We start from the raw sequence: 16,314 nt of genomic DNA on the forward strand, positions 1-16,314 counted from the left end.
TTGCTTTCTCCTGCTAGGTCTATCTCCCAGTTCCCACTTTGCAACAAACAGATCCATCAACTGTATTTTTTAAAGATAAGACCTTTACACAGTATGTTTGTGTGTGGGGGGGGGGGCGTGAATTGGAGTATACCAGACAAAAAACAAACAGTGCTTGGATTGGAGAAAAGAGAAATAGGTAATGGGGACCCACTTTTGTTACCTCCAGTTAATTGCAGTATTTGTAAAGGTCCTGAATAATATTGGGATCGAGGGTGTGGATAGTTACCCACATTTATATTGATTATCTAAGAGATATTGAGGCTAGATTTTATTACAAATGTGAATAAATTTGGCGTCCTTCAGGTTGCATGCCAAGGGAAGAAGCTGAAGGTTTTCTAAAAGGCACCTCAATGAGGAGCCACAAGGTATGGACCATGGTGTTTCCATGGGTAAGGAAGAGAAGACGGTCCTACAGTGTGTCCCAGTGTGTCCCAGGGAGGATGAATAAGGAAGACACAAGCCATTCAAGGGAAAAGACCAAGTAACATATAAATGCATACCTATTAGAATTATACCTGACTTCTCAGTGGAGACTCTAAAAGTCAGAAGTGCCTGGACAGATGTTCTACAAACTTTATAGTACCAGCAAAGCTATCAATCAGAGTAGATGGAGAAAAATATCCTATGATAAAACTAAATTCAAGCAGTAACTATCTACAAATCTAGTTCTATAGAAGGTAACAGAAGGAAAACTTCAATCTTAACAGGTTAACCACACCCCAGAAAATACAAGTAATAAATAATATCAGCCCAGGAATTTAAAGGAGGATGCAAAACCCCACGCTATAAAAACACAATACACGAATCAATAAATATGACTCATTGATAACTCTCAACATTAACTGTCTCAAAAATTAGACACAGACCAACATATTGGCCTAGAAAAGATAATTCATCCTTCTGCTGCACCCACAAAATGCACCTTACTATCACCTCATGGTACAGGAATGTAAAGGATATCCCAAGCAAAGGGACACAAGAAGCAAGCAGGTATATCCATTTTAATATCTGAGAAAATGTACTTCAAATCAAAACTAATCAGAAGATATGGGGAAGGACACTACATACTCATCAAAGGAAAAATCTACAAAGAGGATATTGCAATTCTTAATACATATGCACCAACGCAAGGCCACCGGGTTCATATATGAAACACTACTATAGTTATCATCAAATATTAATCCTCACACTGTTGTATTGGGAAACTTTAGTACCCCACATTCACCAGTAGAAAGATCATTCAGACAAAAACAAAAAAGAAATGCTGAAATTAAATAAGATCATAAGTTAAATGGACCTACCAGATATCTATAGAAATCCCCACTGAGATACTAAATATACCTTCTCCTCAGAAGCCCGTGAAACTTTCTCCAAACATCAGTATATAAAGTAAATCTCAAGAGACGTTTTTAAAAGCGAAATAGTACCCTGCATCCTATCTGATCACAATGGATTAAAGCTGGATATCAACAATAGAAATGGTCTATCTTTGTCTGGTCAGGAATCTTTGTGCTGTGTCTTTAAGGACAGTGTAATCCTATGGGAGGTGACCTTGTCACCAGCCCTCACTAGCCAATCAGGCCCTCCAGGTGACCTGTCAGTCACTAGAGGTGACTTCCTGGCGGCAATTGCAGGCTTGTCTCTGAAAAGGAGCTAGTTCCGTTTTGTGTGTGTGTGTTCTGTGCTGTGAGCACTGCTACAGGGAGCTGAGTGGAGAGCTTGTGCAATCTGGGAAACCACGATTTGGTGAGTGAGGGGCTGTTGTCCCCAGATGGGGAGGAGCAGACGGTGAGGTGTTGGAGCCAGTGTGGTGGGTCTGCCGGGTACCAGAGTGGGAACCTGCAGCCAGATTCCCTGTCCTGTAAAGTTCCACATGGTCCATGCAAACCCCTGAGCCCAGGGGCAGGCCTCCGAATAACTTTGGTCTGTTGACTGGATCTACTCGAGACAGTGTTTCTCTGTGTAGCTTTGGAGCCTATCCTAGCACATTCTCTGGAAACCAGGCTGGCCTTGAATTCACAGATATCTGCCTGCCTCTGCCTGCGGAGTGCTGGGATTAAAGGCGTGTGCCACCAACGCCCTGAATTGTTGATGTAAAGGATTTGCCTCCGGGCAACATTTTACATGGCACAAAGTCATACAATGTCTTATTAATGACATTCTCCCTATCAGGAAAGGGCCTACTCTGTTTCAAAGTCTGTATAGCTAAGTGTTCTTTCAATTATTTTTATCTTCTTTAAAAAATCAATTATTGATAACAATTTTAAAATGTCATTTTCTTTCAATGCATTACTGCCATAATCCCATTGTTTCTATTTTCCATTGTTTCCTGGTTTAAGAATTTCATTCCATTTTTTCTTAAGTGCTGTTTATTTATTTATTTATATGTATCAGTTTAGAGCATTGGTTCTCAACCTGTGGGGTCCCAGCTCCCTTTGGGGGAATCAAATTACCCTATCACAAGACTTGCCTAAGACCACGGGAAAACACAGATGTTTATATTACAATTCATAACAGCAAAATTATAGTAATGAAGTAGCACTGAAAATAATTTTATGGTTGGGGGTCATCACATCATGAGGAACTGTGTTAAAGGGTCACAGCATTAGGAAGGTTGAGAACCACTGTTTTTGATCAATGTCTCCTGTAGCTCAGGCTCACCTCACACTGTATAATTGAGAATTGCTTTGAACACCGAATCCTGCTTCTGCTGCCCAGTTTTGGAAAGACAGTCATGCAACTCCTTCCAGGGTGGGCCTTGACTGGTCTCTGGGAAGGAAAAATAACCAGTAAATGAATTTCCTCCAAGTTCTCAAGATTTTATTGTGAATTTACAAAGAAGGAGGAACCTGTGTAAGAATTTCATTCACCAACTGTAAAGCAGATGTAGTCACAGCACAGAAAGGGAGGGGCAAGAAGAAGGAAGAAAGATTTCCTGCTGTTGACATTAGCCATGTGGAGTCAGGTAATCAATTTCAGATATTCCATAAATATCCTGACTGGCCATTTCTCAGTTTCATGGATCAGGTGATCAAAAATCTAAATAACAGAACTTATCATGATACCAAATTACTATAGTTACAGCATTTCAACCTAAATAGAATAACTGGATAAAATGGTGTTGCCCTGCCTAACATAAATGTTTTTTCCAAGTTTAAGATGGTAGTCCTAAGAGAAACTTGGTGTGTTCTAATACAAATCCCTAGTCTCTGGAGCAAATGGCCATAAAGCCTGTTTCAGCTTTGTAACATAGGGGGGATTATAACTATATTTTTTCCACTGTCTCTTTCCTGCCTCCAAGGCCTCCTATAGCCCCTTCCTTGTGTTCTCATCTATGGCCTCTTTTTGTTTAACAACAGATACTGTTTGAATGTGACCTGTGTTTGTCTGTAGGACCTTCCAGCTATGAAGCAAAGGGTTGCCTGTGCTGGACATTGAGTGTGTAATTGAATGTGTACACATGAGACCCTGTGCCTTGGAAGAGGAACAGGAAGTGCTCTGTTATATTGCAGGATTTTACTAAACTATGAATTTCCCATATCAGGACCCTGTCTGACTGTAGTGTGGAAGGGCAAAGCTGGGAGAGCCAATGTGTTATGAGTCATTTGATCTCTCCTCACCCAGTAGGGTAACTGCTAATGTCCTGAAGCCCATCAGGGTCATCTTCACTAATGATGAACTTCAGGAAGGCTTAGCCATTAGGAGCAACAGTGGGAGGTAGCTTACAGTTTCTTTCTAGGATTCTCCTCTTGTTCTACTGTGGGGAGCTATAAGGAAAACCACAAGCCATGTCATGATGAGTGTGGGGGCCACTGTCCTCAGACCAGGAAGAAGAGGTTGGCTGAGCTATCAGAATCTGAACTGCTTGGGCTGGGATGGACTATAAGCCAGAGTGAAGTTCTGTTGGTCCCTGTGTTGACCTGGGCAGTGGCCCTTGGCCTCTGAGTTTTGTTGAATGTGGATTTCCTGGGGAGTGGGATGCTCTGTCATCCTGACATGGGATACCATGAGGTGGTAATATCACTGTCCTTTGTGCACACACAGGCGTTGCTTTTGTTGTGCAGTGAGAAGTCAGATTGAAAAACTGAAGGTCTGGTTTCTAGAAGTTCTGCATGTTACCTTCCACTTTGAAGTTTATCTTACAAATGTCACAGATAGTTTAGAAACTGGTAGGAAGGAGGTGATGAGCATCATCCTTCAGCAACACATGATTAGAATGTTTTCAACTTTGTTACTGACAGCCACCATGGAGTGATTCAGTGAAGTTCATTTCTAGGTCACAAAAGGAGTTTCTGAGCTTTAGAGGTATTTCATATTAGAATAGTATTTTGAATGTGTATATGAAAGATGTCACATCTTGTGACATTATCCATGTGGCAGAAAGCAGATATTAAATTATTCCTCACATTGTCTTTGGATTGGACATCACTGGGGCTGGGTTTGTCTGAAATCACAAGGGGGGCACGAGGGGCTGTAGTCATAGAAGACTCTGGAGGAGATCACTTCTGTTTGCTGGGAGGTCTCTAGAGCATGGGGCCTCTCTGGAAGAAATATCAGTAGCTGTAGGTTCAGAAAATTAACAGTTTAAGGGTTACTTTTAATTACTTTTGTTGGAGTTGTGAAATATGTGTTTATTTAATTTTTGTACACATAGAATCATAGGTGTTTGGCTGAGTATCCTTTGTTTTTTTTTTATTTTCCTGCTTCTGTTCTTGGCTTTTTCTCTCCATCCTCTATTCTTTTACAAATATTGTATACATTCTTGATTATTGTAGCTTCCCTGGTAAATATATAAGTCATATTGTATCAATGTGTGTACTGTTTATATGTTGTCCTAGAACTGAACTTCACTGAATCACACATCATGGTGTTTGTCAGTAGCAGAAAGTTGAATACATTCTAATCATGTATTACTGAAAGATGATGCATATATATATATATATATATATATATATATATATCATCTGAGTGTTTCCACTTTGCATGTAGCTTTGAAATCAGCTTTTCTCTTATAAAATGTTAGGCATTATCTTTGGACTGCATTCAATTTATGGTTCAAATTAACCATAAACAACATCTTAACATTGATGCATCATATTCCCTAGGATCATTTTATATTTTATTTATTTATGTGTTGTTGTTAATCTGTAAAAGACTTTTAGATTATTGGATAAAAAGTATTATTGGGCTTGGCAGTTGGCTCAGCACATATTCTTGGTGATGACCTCAGTTCAGATCCCAGCACCCAAATCAGGAGGCTCATAGATACCCACTACTTCAGGTTTAGGGGATCTGATAGGCTCTTTTCTGGTGTGTTACCTGTACACACATGGAAGACATTCCCTCAAACATGCACATTAAAAACAGGGTTATATTTGTTTTCAGAAGTTCTTTTTACTCATAAAGCAATTAGAGCAAAACAAGTTCTTTTATGTTTTTAATAGAAATCATACATTGTTTCTTTAAAAATCTGTTCTCTTGCATTTAGTTTAGAAAAGTGTTCCTTTCCTCATCCTGATGCATTTAAGGCAATCATCAGTCATAGGAAAGTGGTCCTAACTTTTGTGAGCAAGAAGTTAGATATGTATAACTAGTATAACATTTTAGTATGACAAGGGACATCACACAAGGTTCGTATTCTGAATTCCCAATTATGGTCCTAAGCCTATCCTGCCAGGGCTGCTCATCTGTGCAATGTATCTTAGCTGATGTTCAGGTCCAGTCTCTAACTGAAGTCTCTGATTCATGGGTCATGATCCTGAGGGAGATGCTCTATCCCCAGGGCTGATCAAGGTGATGTCTCTTCACATGTCTAGAGTAGAGCTTTGGTCTCTTTATATACTGTCCATTAGATGTCATGTTGTTCTAGGACTATGTCTGGTTATCTGGAGTGAGTGATATTGCTAAGTTCTTGTTATCAGATACAGCCTTGGGTGTAGTGGGGTTCATGACTAAGCTGTTTTTACATGTCTAAAATGTGTTTTTTTGGGATCCAATGAGATGACCGTGTGGATTTATTTTTTCTTTCAGTTTGTATGGCAGATTTTCCTATGTTGAACCATCCCTGCATCTTTCGAATGAAGCCTACTTTATCAGGGTGGATGATTTTTTTCATGTCATCTTGGATCTGGCTTGCCAGAAATTTATTGAGTAATTTTCCATCAATGTTCATGAGGGAGATAGGTCTGTAATTCTCTTTCTCAGTTGAGTCTTTGTGTGGTTTGTGTATCATGGTAACTGCAGCCTCATAAAAAGAATTTGGAAATATTCCTTCTGTTTCTATTGCGTGGAACAATTTGAGGATTATTGGCATTAGATCTTCTTTGAAATTATGATAGAGTTCTTCATTGAAGCCATTTGGCCCTGAAATTTTTTTTGGGGGGAGACATTTAATGACTTCTCTTTCTTTAGGGATTATAGGTCTATTTAAATTATTTATGTAGTTTTGAATTTATTTTGGTATGTGGTACCTATCAAGATAATTGTCCATTTCTTTTAGATTTTCCAATTTTGTGGAGTACAGGTTTTTGAAGCATGGCCTAAAGATTGCCTGGATTTCCTCAGTATCTGTTGTTATTTTTATTTCTCATTCTGTTAATTTGGATATTTTCTCTCTGCCTTTTAGTTTGTTTTGATATCTTGTTGATATCACTGATTCTTGGTGTTGCTCTTTGTTTCCATTTTACTGATTTCAGCATAGACTTTTATTATTTCTGGCTGTTTGCTCCTCCTGGGTGAGTTTTTTTTCTATAGCTTTCAGGTGTGTTAAGTCATTAGTGTGAGATTTCTCCAAATTCTTTATGTAAGTACTTAGTGTTATGAACTTTCTTCTTAGCACTGCTTTCATAGTGTCCCTTAAGTTTGGATATGCCATGGATTCTTTTTCATTGGATTTTAGGTGGTCTTTAATTTCTAGTTTTATTTATTCCTTGACCCAGTGGTAATTCAGTTGAAAGTTGTTCATTTTCCATGAGTTTGTAGGCTTTCTGTTGTTTGTGTTGTGATCTGGTAAGATTATTGGGGCTATTCCAAATTTTTGTATCTGTTGAGATTTTATTTGTGACCAAGTACATGAACAATTTTAGAGAAGATTCCATGCTGTGCTGAGAAGCAGTTATATTCTTTCTTTTTTGGGTGAACTTTTCTGTAGATACCCGTTAAGTCTTTTGAATCATAACATCTATTCTTTCCCTTATTTCTCTGTTAAGTTTCTGTCTAGCATACCTGTCTACTGGTGAGAGTGGGATGTTGAAGTTTCTTACTATTAATATGTATGGTTTGATATGTGATTTAATCTTTAGTAATGTTTCTTGTACAAATGTGGGTGCCCTTGTATTTGGGTCATAAATGTTAATAATTGAGACTTCATTTTGATGTTTTTCTCCTTTGACTATGAAATGCCCTTCTCCATATCTTAAAATTAATTTTAGTTTGAAGCCTGTTTTATTAGATATTAGGGTAGCTACACTGGCTTGCTTCTCAGGTCCATTTGATGGGAAATTCTTTTTTTTTTTTTTGGTTGTGAGCCTAGCTTTAGTGGCTGAGCCATCTCTCCAGCCCAAGAAATTCATTTTCTAACTCTTTATTTTGGGATAATGTCTGTCTTTCAAGTTCATGTGTGTTTCCTGTGTGCTGCAGAAGGATGGATCCTGCTTTCATATCCATTCTGTTTTTCTGTGTCTTTTTATTGGTGGATTGATACTAAGAGATACTAATCCCAAGTGATTGTTATTTCTTGTTGATTTTCAATTTTTGTTGTGGTGATGTGGTGTGTGTGTGTGTGTGTGTGTGTGTGTGTGTGTGTGTGTGTGTTCCTTTTTGTGTTTTGATGCTGTGAGATGATCTATTGCCTGTGTTTTTGTGAGTACAGCCAACTTCCTTGGGTTGGAGTTCTCCTTCTAGCACTTTCTGTAGGGCTGGGTTGTAGGTATTGTTTAAGTCTGGTTTTGTCATGAAATACCTTGTTTTCTCTTTCTATGGTCATCTAAAGTTCTGCTGTGTCTAGTAGAAGAGATCTCCTGGGTAAACTGGGGGCAGTGTGGGTGGGTTGGTAAGATGGGAACAGTGGGGTCTGGTTGGCTGGGTTGAGGGTAGAAGGAAGGGCACAGTAATTAGAGATATATCTCGATATAGGACATTTTGGGGTTAGGGAGGGACCTGGTGCTAGGGAATCTCCCAGGAATCCACAACGATTACCCCAGCTAAGATTCCTAGCAATAGTGGATATGTAGCCTGAAGAGAATAAGACATCTCTTATAATCAGATAGGTGAGTACCCTAGTTATCATCAGAGAGCCTTCATCCAATAACTGATGAAAACAGATGCAGAGATCCACAGCCAAGTGCTGGGTTGAGCTCTGGGAGTCCTGCTGAAGACATTGAGGAGGAACCCCTCAACTGAGAGCTAAGGAATCTGCATGGGACTGACCTAGGCCCTCTGCATATGTGTGACAATTGTGTAGCTTGGTCTGTTTGTGGGGCTCTATGCAGCGGTTTCAGGAATCATGCTGGGTTGCCTCTTCTAGCCTTGATGCTGGTGGAGGAGCTTGGTCCTGCCTCAACCTGATTCTATACTTTGTTGACTCCCATGGGAGGCCTGCCCCATTCTTTAAGGAGTTGGAGGAGGAGTGAATAGGGGCATGAGGGGAGGGAGTGTGAGAAGAGGAGGGAGGATAAACTGGTCAGTATATAAAATAAATGAAAAAATTAATAAAAATTAAAGAATGAAATGAAAGGGATTCAAAGTTATAATACTGTGCGAGAGGCACATGGGCAGGTGAGGGACAAACACTCCATGCAGACAGAGCTTACAGTAAGTTTTATTTTGAGAAGGTACCCTAGTCCTAGAGGCAAAACACAGTGCCAATGGGGACCACATATAAGAATTATTAACAGTTTCATAGCAATGTTCAACTTTGGGCCATAACAAGAAAAGGAGAAAGTATACAATATATATTCTAATTAATAATAAATAAATGCAGGAAAATAAATCTCAGGCACTAAAACATACAATTATTAAGCAATTTTTTAACAATATAGATGGCAGGATGTTTATATTTCTTTAGGTTTTGTATGTACCAAGTTGTAAACACATTTAGAAATAAAAGGAAATTAATTTCGAACAAAAATGTTGTTAATGGGGTCATAGTAGGGTTGGAGTTGTAGGACTCTGAGTGGAGTTGTAGGACTCTGAGCTAAGCCAATCATTGTATAGCATCATCCTAACTTGTGAGTGTCAAATAGGAGAATGTGGTTCTTTGCCATGGCAGAGTCTTTTTTTTTTCTTTTTAATGAAAAGAACTGAGAGTCCAGTAATGTTCATAATTAGCACCCAATGTTGTTTCTCAGTTTTTTTGTATGTTAACATTATGAACAAACAAATCATAAATAAAAAGCATCTGGAAGTCTGTTGATTCTCTATAGCCATCCATCTCTATGTGTGACCAATGGGTATGGACCCTCTGTTTTGGCAGAAATGGTGATGACATGGGGGCTAAACCAAGATTCTAGAATACAATATTCCTGACCTGAGGTGTCATCATAGAGATGAAGCAATTCCCGAAGAAATTTCTTCTATCACAGTTTGCACAGACGTGTCTGTTGGAAATATGCATAGTTGCTTTATTCCATAGGGTGTTATAGTAGTCTGTCGTGGATGTTGAGGTTGGGGTGTGAGTTCACGTGGGTCTGTGGAACAAAGACTCTAATACACTTTAAATAATGTACTTAGCCTTTCACAGCTGCAGGGGTCTCTAGCCTCAGTGAACTGAATCGCTTTCCCTATGCCCAGGGCATTTTAGTTTTCTCTGTATTTACACTTTAGCCAGTTGATTACCATATACTCAGAACAACTTGAATGAGGCTCCCAAAAATACAATGACAACTGAAAATCTTGATTCAGAAGATACCACAATTTTCCTTGTTTCCTTAACCAAATAAAGGCATGAGCTGGTACACCCTGTTTGCCCATCTTTCTTGTAGTTAGTAATTGATCATGCAATTTCTCTGATGTGTACTGAGTACTATTGATCTGTCTGCTTGTCTCTCTATGTTTGTTAATAGGCATTTCTTTAACATGTCGATATCCCATTCAAAAGGTGCAGAAATGTCAGAGGTGACCCTCCTATTCAGTTTTCCACTGAAGTGACCTTGTGATTACATTAGAACTTCTGTGTCATGGAATAAGTCCAGGAAGCATGAGAAATATATTATAGTGTATTTTCAAAGATGTTTACATTTATACTGTATAACTTTCTTTTTATACATTTACGGTATATTTTAGAATGCAGTGACCTATGACAATGTGCATGTTGACTTCATTCAGGAAGAGTGGGCTTTGCTGGATCCTTCCCAGAAGAATCTCCATAAAGATGTGATAGTGAAGACTACAGGATCCTTACTGCTATAGGTAAGACTATGAATTTTCCTTCACATTTTAAAATAAGAGGGCAACTGTTTCTTGGTTATTGATTTTCTTCTGTAATTACAATTGAAAGTGAGCAAGGATGATATGAATGAATCAGGCATGTTTCTAAGGTTCACTGAACCTTAGAACTTAGAACCTTAGAACTTAAATGTTGCATGACTTCCAATAATATATCAGGCATTTTCTGGTACTATATTTTAGGCTACACAGAAGGTAATTTTAATGTGCAAGCTAATACAAATATGCCTGAGAAGAAATTTTTTTCAGTTTAAGTAATAAAAATTTTATTTAGAATTTCTGGGATGGTGGCTAAATCTCACCCCACTCGGGGGGGGGGGAGAAGAAATTTTAAGGTGTGTGGAAGTTTTAAAGAAAGCAACAGTGTAATTAAGCACAGCTTAAGGTGCATTAATGATTATTAAATTCCCACAAAACCATATACCAATGCATTTAGTTTCATAGCACTCATATTACATAAGGTATGCACATTGGATAAGTAATAAATACATGTCCAAAACCTTGTAATAAGCAAATGGTTCATAGTAAAGCTTGTGTTATTCATATGCTTGTGATTTTGCTAAGTTTAGTGAGAGGAGGGATAGTTACATTCAAGAGCCAAGGGCGACTGTTGTGGAGAAACCTTATTCTCTACATCATATGTCTGTAAGGAACAGAAAGTTAAATGCTGCCAAAACAATGTGGACACCTTTTATTTGTTATTCTTCCTTTATTAGGTATATCATATGTCACTCTTGGTACTAGCCATATAAACATAAGGATATGGAAAGAATCAACATATCCCTCTCTCTAAGAACAATTAGAAGATATGTAGCAGCACCCAATTTGAATAGATTTGTTGAATGTGATACATATTCACAAGTAATTGCTTTTCCAGCTTTCATTGGAAATATATCAACAAACTCACACTTCATAAAATCCCTGTGTGCTAGGAATGTATATATACTTCTGTTTGTCCTGGTTCGCTTAACAAGTGTAGTATGGCTCACACTATAGGAAAATTTATGAGTTTTTCCAGTTATCTTCAAATATGTGAAAAATCTCATATAGAAAAAAGATGCTATAAATGTGAGCCAAACCATCCTTAATGAAGCGGGAGCAACATGAGTGTAAACAGCGATAAAACCTTAAGACCTGATTTCTCTTTACAATTAGACCAAATTATAAAATTAATTCATACAGATATATTCAACAGTGTAATGGATGTGTTAAAATTTTTAACTGTGTCATTTATGAAAGAAGTCATACTGAAGAGAAACCTTCTGAATATTCTCAAAGTGTTAAAGCCTATGCATATCATGGTCATCCTCAAAGGCCTGAAAGACTCCATACTGGAGGGAAGCCCTATAATTGCAATCAATGTGTGAAAGCATTTGCATATCATACTCATCTTCTAAGTCAGAAAATAACTGATACTGGAGGGAAACCCTATGAATGTAATCAATGCGTTAAGGCCTATGCATATAAGTCGTCTAATGTATAAAATAACCCATACAGGAGAGAAGCACTATGAATGTAATTAATGTGGTGAATTCTTTTCATAGGACTGTAGTCTCCAAACACATAAAAGAACACATACAGGAGAGAAAGAAACCCTATGAATGTAGTCGATGTGGTAAAGCCTTTCATGTCACAGTATGTTTTCAACTAATAAAAGAACACATTGGAGAGAAACTCTATGAAAGTATTGTGGTGTCAAGCCTTTCACGTCACATAATCTAATGCATAAAAGAACATATATTGGAGAGAACCTCTATGAAAGTGATGTGTTAAAGCCTTTGCACATCATTGTAGTCTTTGAAATTCTGAGAAAAAAATCATACTGCAGAGCAAATATTAATGTAGTCAGTATGGTAAGGTTTTGCACTTTGTGGTGGTCTTTATATAAACCTTTTAGTGTTCAGTCATTCTGTTATAGCTTGTTCATATCACAAATAGTCTTTGAGGACCTGAAAAAAACTCATATAGAAGAAAGTCTGGCTATAAAGGATTTCATAAGATCTTTAGCTAACACATTCTAGTTACATAAGAGTATTCCGGAGAAAATAATTTCACAGTGTCAACAATCTTATCAATCAGTATAATGCCCATCTTTATTTTGTTTGCACTTGCAAACTCATATGGACAAAGCCCTACAAATTTAAATGCTAAAGTAACCCTTTTAGATTTCCTTTTCAATGACATGAAATAACTAATTCAGGTATAAAACTTCATGAATGTTTATTTGTGCCTTTTCCGTTGTGATAAAACATAATGTTTATATCAACTCATGAAAGAGTTTGACTCTTGGTTCCAGAGGGATACAGGATCACAGTGAAAGTGGCATGGCAACAGATGTCAGACATGGCTGCTTTATATCATGATGCTTAGATCTCACATCCTCAACCTGCAGGATGAACCAGAGAGTGGAAACTGGAAATGGTGTGCTGATGTAAATTATGAAAGCATACCCCAGTGACATATTTCCTCCAGCAGGGCGTCATTTCCTAATTCATCCCAAATGATACCACCAACTAAGAAGTATTGATTTCTCTGACTTCTCTGACTTCATGCTTGTTTTCTGTTATATGAAGCAGTCCATGATACTGAAAAACTGTAGGTAAGCCTTTATATGCCTCAACATCTGGGTTACAGGAATGAATGCATACAAAAGAAAAATAGTCAGGATTGGAAATGTTCAATGATTTTCATTAATTTTTATTTTGTTATGTCAGTGTGTCTTCAGATATGTGCATGTGATTAGATCCGTAAACCCCTTAGTCTTCCTTTATTTCTAATAGGAATTGCAGAATGTTGTCACAAAAACCTCACTTGGATTCTGGGCAGGGACTTGTCTTAACTGATTGGCCCGGTCTTTATCCCTCTCAGTATTTGTTTTTAAGATTTTATTTATTATGTATACAACATTCTGCTTCCATGTATATCTGCACACCAGAATAGGGCACCATATCTCATAACAGATGGTTGTGAGGCACCATGTGGTTGCTGGGAATTGAACACAGGACCTCTGGAAGAGCAGTCAGTGCTCTTAACCTCTGAGCCATCTCTCCAGCCCTCCTTCTCAGTATTTTATACCATTGTATCCTCAGTATTAGGAATTACAAGAAGTTGTTAAAAACCTGACCTGGGTCGTGGGAATGAACTTTTAACTGCTTGGTCACATCTCTAGCCCTATGATATTTTAAACATTTATATGGCATCTTGACATTAGAAAATAAGGAAAAATGAGAAAAATTCTATTCATGTAAACAATATAGTAAAGATTTTACATATCACAGTTGACTTCAGTTTCAATGAAAAAGTTCTGTTTCATCTATTACATTATACCCTCGCAGCAAGTAAATTGTTTACCATATTCATGCAAGTATGATGGTTGAGGTCAGAGTATTGTGGTTTGCATTTTGAAAGTTTTGTAGTAGGTATTGAAGTGTCCTGTATATGTGGCAAATCCATTTACTGAAGTTCATTTGCTGGTTCATATATTGCTTCTTTGACTCTGTTCATCTTCTGTTGTGTTTTCACTTTGTGATAGGCATTTTTTTCTGCTTAAATGTATAGAATGGGTTGCCCATTATCTAAGTGGTTCATTGTTTACTTAAATATCAGACAGTGTTATCCTACTTTTCACATAAAGGTGTCTTTGAAAGGGTGGTGGCTTCTTGGTCCTTGTCTAATTTTTTTTTTATATTTCCACAAATTTCCTCCAGATGTATGTTTTCCATCCTGGCTTGGATGTCAGTAATTAGTCAGGGATACCTTTGAACTCATAGGTCTCGTGTTTCATCCTTCTGAGTTCAAGACCAACAGTAGATGATGTACTCCTGATGTGTGCTCCTTTATAGACATGTTTTAACAATGTTAATATTAACATGGTTAATAGAAGATAAGAAAATACTTCATGTGTCTGTCCCAAGAAGTGTTTACATCTGTCTGGTGGAGATATAATAAAATAGAATAATCAGCAATCATCTGTGTATCTCATAACAAAACTTGTTGTATTATGGATATGTATATAGTTTTTAACATTCCTGCTTCTTCATGATCCAGTTTTTATCCATTTGGCACTCATCTTGAAGTATTTCCTACTAAAGGAATTATCTACAGATGCCAGGTAATGTAAAGACAGAATTTATTTTTTAAAAACGTGTGTGTGTGTGTGTGTGTGTGTGTGTGTGTGTGTGTGTGTGTGTGTGATGGGTTAGAATGGGTAACAGATATGTTTGTGGGTTTTCTTTTAGCCCTGTTCACATGTGATCAAGGTCAGGTTTCCAGTCTTGCACACAACATCACATCGGTATAATATTGTTCTGTATTCAAATTGTAATTATATTGTCATTTAAGAAAAGATCAACACAGGATGTATTTATGCTGCCATCTTTCTGCATTTTTGTTAGTTTATTCTTGGGGACTAAACACTTGTGTACCAGCACCGATGTCCCCAGGAGCCAGGGAGATGAAATGCCAACTCAAGGGATGATTCGATGAGCCACCACATCTGCTGTTCCCATTGTAGGTGGGTAGTGCCTGAAAGGATTACTTGTTTTCCTGGTCACTGTTGTTGGAGAGGGGGACCGTTAAGGACCAAGCTCTCACTCCACCCCTGAAGTATTCTGCAACATGAGCTTGGTGGCAGGTTCTGGAATGTTGATGGAGTGTCAGAGAGGGTCTTCACTGAAGACAAGGCCTCAGCAACTAATGAGGAGATGGTCTGGTGCCTGCCACCTCTTTTGGGATGTGTGAAAGGCCGTGACTACACTTATTTGCCCAGAGGCTGACCAGCCAGGATCCCTGTGGTCAGGAGGGACAGGAGTCAGCTTTTTAAGTCTCTTGCTCTTACTGGGATGGCTAGTTCTCTGGACTGAACCAAGGCTGTACATACTTTACCACAGTTGCATCCAAGGAGTAAAAGGGGCTGAGAGGTCCTCTACCCACCCCCAGGCTGCTCTTGTTCCTAAGGGGTTCACCAGCACTTTTTTTTCGTAGGTTTATAGCATTAAGCTAATTTTAAAGATGAAATCGGCTGTGCCAGGTAATTTTTATTTATTTTTATTTTTTATTTTTTTGGGAGGGTGGTTGTGAGACGTGGTTTCTCTGTATTGTTTTGGAGTCTGTCCTGGAACTAGCTCTGTAGACTGGGCTGGCCTCCTAAGTCCTGGGATTAAAGGCGTGTGCCACCAGTGCCCAGCACCAGATAACTCTTAATTGGCTGTCTGGCTGGCATTTGATGTTTGTATGTTAGACTAATAAGTGCTGATGCCACTTTGTGGATAATTTGCCTTATCCTATTCTCAACTTCCTGCCCTTCCCCCACCTGTAACTGGCACTAACTCTTCACTCCTCCACCTGTCTCCTTTGTCCCTGGCTCTTCCCCTACTCCCCTCTCCTGTATCTCTGCTTTCCTCTTAGGCTTCCCCTGGCCCCTCTCCTCCCTGTTTCCTTGCCCTCTGCCTGCCTCCTCCCCCTCCTCATGCACTTCCCTTCCCAGTCCTCTGCTCAGGTGCATTTGATCAGGTAACACAGATCTCAGATCTTTACCTGTGCTGTCTTCCCCGCAAATGTGCATGCGAGTACAACAGCACAGTGTACAACTTGTTCCAAATGACACCCCTAATAAAGTCAGGCTCCAGATTCAAAAAGGGGCTTAAGCTGCTGCCTGTGCATTTCAATTTTTTTTAAAAAACATTTTTTTAAAGATTTACTTTATTTATTATGTCTTATGACTTCATGCCATAAGAGGGCACCAGATCTCATTCAAGACAATTGTGAGCCACCATGTGGTTGCAGTGAATTGAACTCAGGACCATGGTAGAACAGTCAGTGCTCTTAACC

General features: G+C 38.5%; 1 long non-coding RNA gene across 7 annotated transcripts in view; it reads left to right on the plus strand.

Moving 5' to 3' along the window:
• The first annotated feature begins 1,660 nt into the window (after positions 1-1,660).
• The window catches only part of LOC103164508, a 14,904-nt gene continuing 250 nt past the window's right edge, over positions 1,661-16,314 (plus strand). Inside the window, exons 1-5 of one of the 7 annotated variants that reach the window (XR_004771238.1) lie at positions 1,661-1,788; positions 10,324-10,449; positions 12,961-14,596; positions 14,724-14,998; positions 15,469-15,514. This is a non-coding gene — a long non-coding RNA (uncharacterized LOC103164508). Of the gene's footprint in view, positions 1,789-10,323; positions 10,450-12,957; positions 14,597-14,723; positions 14,999-15,468; positions 15,515-16,314 lie in introns of all 7 variants that reach the window. The other 6 variants (XR_004771237.1, XR_004771236.1, XR_004771240.1 and 3 more) reach the window with 6 other exon arrangements.

This window comes from Cricetulus griseus, chromosome 9 (assembly GCF_003668045.3).
Source record: "Cricetulus griseus strain 17A/GY chromosome 9, alternate assembly CriGri-PICRH-1.0, whole genome shotgun sequence".
NCBI lineage: Eukaryota > Metazoa > Chordata > Mammalia > Rodentia > Cricetidae > Cricetulus > Cricetulus griseus.